This window comes from Cavia porcellus, unplaced genomic scaffold, assembly GCF_034190915.1.
Source record: "Cavia porcellus strain 051 isolate PalLab524CR breed Dunkin Hartley unplaced genomic scaffold, mCavPor4.1 scaffold_11, whole genome shotgun sequence".
NCBI classification, from domain to species: Eukaryota; Metazoa; Chordata; class Mammalia; order Rodentia; family Caviidae; genus Cavia; species Cavia porcellus.
In genome coordinates, this window is record NW_026947494.1 from 25,295,653 (window position 1) to 25,299,221 (window position 3,569).

Below are 3,569 nucleotides of genomic sequence, written 5' to 3' on the forward strand. Positions count from 1 at the left end.
TTTTTCACATACAAAATAGTAGAACATAATAGCCATTTCACTGCTATGCTGGCAATTAAATAAGATGCACATGTAAAAGGCCTTGCAGAATGTCTGGCTAATAAAACTGCACAATAAACATAAACTGATAGCAATGTAATTATCATTAGCGGTACCACTATTATAAAATTATTATAATCATTATTATTATCATTTTTGCATCTGTTCCAATACTACCTTTAATCTTTTCTGGTATTACCTTCCATTAACTCCTATTTTTTTTTCTAAATTTCTGTAAACCCAACCGTGTCAGGCCTATAACCTTCAACAATAGTAACTGAGTATCTCTTCTTAATAGATTACTATTGTGTTTTTGTTTGTTTTGTTTTTTGTCTTTTTGAGACAGAGCCCCGCCATCCATTTCAGACTGGCCTTGAACTCACTTTGTAACCCAGGTTGGCCTTGAACTCATAGCAGCCTGAGGCTCCCAATTGTTGGGATTACAGGTGTGAGCCACCAGGCCTGGTTTAGATTACTATTGTTAAGGAAAATTAATTTATTTCCTCTTTTGCAGTTGCAAAATATGAGATTTGGGAGTATGAAATTAGTGACCATTTCAAAGTTTACTTGGTAGATGGAAATAAACTCCATTTTAAAACCTTCAAATTATAAATTAGAATGGAGGCATATAAAATACCTGAGTACAAAAGATATGTTTATGAAACATTTGATATATCATTAAGTAAATAAAACAAGTGATCTGAAAAACACTGCTTCATAAATGTTTCATCCATTGGTAGATTTGGGACTAATAATACACTAGTTGCTGTTACCAGAGGCAAGTGTGGTGGTCCCACCATAATCCCAGCCACAGAAGAAATTGAGGCAGGAAGCTCACTAATCCAAGGCCACTCTGGACAATTACTGACACATTGTATAGAAATGAAAAATAAAAATAAAAATAGCTGGGATGTATTAGTGGTAGTGTGCTAGGTTTGGGTCTAGTGGATCGAGAGAGAGAGAGAGAGAGAGAGAGAGAGAGAGAGAGAGAGAGAGAGAGAGATAGCTTCAAAGAAGAGTTTTGCTCCAAACTCTCCAAAGAGAGTTTTGCTGCTCACTATAATATGAAACTGAGTTCTGTTTTTCTTCTTTACTGTGAACTTTTCAGGGACAGAATCTGCTTCATGACTACTTTATATACTGTTGCCTGTTTCTCTTGAACAGATTCCATGCCTTTGCTGACACACAGTTAATGAGATTATTGTATTCTATTGTATATTCATCAAAGCATGTAGTGTATTTTTATTTTATCCTAAGCACAAAGGCATTTGCTGCCAGAAAAATATTCTTCAAAACATTAGAACATTTGCTCAATTAGTGTTACAGTCTTACATAAATCACTGGATCTTACAACTGCACGTATTCAGAAGCCAACCATCTCCTCATTCTTTCCTAATTCCTCCTCTGCCTTCACCCAGACCACCTTCTTAGTGCCCCTTCCCCCACCAAGGCAAATCTCAAATTAAGCATTTGAACACCAAGACTTGACTGGAAAGATAATGATATAGTTCTCAGTAGAATAGAGAAATGAGATGAGGAAAAAATTGGAAGCTAGCATAAGAATCATCTAGAGTTTAATCACATGAAAAAAAATTTTTTTTTAAAGGAGCTGTAACCCTTTTTATTTTCTCTGTTTAAAAATCAAACAAAATGAACATCATCTCTGAAATACACTAACATCTTCAAAGTACATCATTTGTACAACAGAAAGGCTAGGAGCAAAACTGCGTGGACAGAGATCCAGACATGGGTGTGAGAGCCTCACACTGCTTTCTGATGGTGGGGGAGCACTTCATAATCACTGGTGCTAAACAAGGTTGCTGAATTCTTCGCCAGATACTTGAGGAAATCATGAAGATAATTCAGTAATAAAGCAAGGCTTTTCTCATCCAGAGGTGTATAGACCAACAATGCTCCAATTCATACATAATCTCAGTAGGTGTGGTGCTCCATACACCTGGGACATGGGTACATCAGGGTGATCAGCAAGGATCTCTGCATGCTGTGGCCTCTCAAATTTGTAGAGGAGCTGAGTGCCCAGCATCAGTATTCTTTAATCCCTGGTACAACCTCATTAACAGCATACTCCTTATAGTCTGTGTTTCCACAAGATTTCTTATAATTTGCATACTCCTCTAGAATGGAATCTACATTCCTCTTGGCAGGAAGATAAAACAGCTGTTTCTGACTGGCAATTAGGTCTCAGTCATCAACAAGCCACAGTTTAAGCTCTTCAGAAATCTTTATTTTAACTTCGACTCTGTTCATGAATGTTTCTTCATTTTCAACAGTAGGATCCACCTGTGCCCTCTTCTTCCAAGGAGGCTGAGGTGTCTCATTGGTACTGCCACCGTCTCCATCACCAGGGGTTTTTTGTTTGTTCTTTTTAGTTTTCGCATCAACATTTTTCTGTTGCAGACCAGCTGTCTTCTTTCCTGGAGCAGTCACTCTCATCTTTCTCTGTGCATATTGCTCTTGATTGGCCTTTTGAAGTTCTAGCTGTTTCTGCAGATTGGTGTCCACATACTTGAGTACTCTGCTTTCTGGAACCCACTCATCCCAATTTTTATTCCAATCACTGTGATGTATTAAGTGTTTCACTTGTTTGTCCTTCGTAGCATCTTTACACACTTTGCTTCATAAAGAAGAGGCCCACCCATGAAAGCACAGTATTCATTCACCCTCCTGAAACTTGGACTTCAGGTCCTGCTTGGGTGCCATTTATAAGTGATTTGCTGTCTCCTTCTCCTCCCATTCCTCTCTTTTCCCCTATTCCACCCTTTTGGAATGGGAATGTGTACCCTGTGCCATTGTTTGTTGGCAGTGTTTAACTTTCTTTTGATTTTTACAGGGACTCACAGCTAAGAATTTGCCTTGAGTCTCAGAGAAGACTTTGGAGTTTGATTTTTCATTAGAGCTGGAACTATTAAAACTGGTGGCTCTTAGAGATGGGATGAAATGCATTTTGTCTAGAGATGGACAGACGTCTTTTGGGGGCCAGGAGAAGGATGTTATAGTTTGGACCTGAAATGACCCCCAATGCCTCATGTGTTTGGAAGGTGACTGGATGTTGTAGGCACTACAGCTGACTTACCATTAGGAGGTAGGGGCTGGTTAGAGGCAGGTTACAGGAGATGTGATCTGGAAGGGTACATCTCCCTTCCTGCCTCTTCCCCTCACTCTCTGCTTCCTGACCACCATGATTTGAGCAGCTTTGCATCTGCTTGCCCCTCTACCCTGCCATTTTGCTTTGGGGTCAACCACTCATCAGCTATAACCATTAACCAAAATAAACCTCTTATCCTTTAAGGTATTATATCCCAGAGATGAGACAGTGACTAATACAGAAAAGAAATCAGGACTCATGGCAAATGGCATCAGAAATAGGCTGTCAGCAACATACAGACTGTGAAAATCTATAGGTCAAAATCTGGGTTCTTCTGGCAGTAAGTCAGGAAAAGCAAGGGGTGGAGGGCAAAGCTGAAGATTGAAAGAGATCCAAAATGTGTATCAAGTAAAGAAACTGATAC

At 39.2% G+C, this 3,569-nt stretch overlaps 1 pseudogene; it reads right to left on the reverse strand.

The window, feature by feature from the left end:
* Nucleotides 1–1,800: 1,800 nt before the first annotated feature.
* Nucleotides 1,801–2,760, reverse strand: LOC100718770 (mortality factor 4-like protein 1; annotated as a pseudogene).
* Between the last annotated feature and the right edge of the window lie 809 nt (nt 2,761–3,569).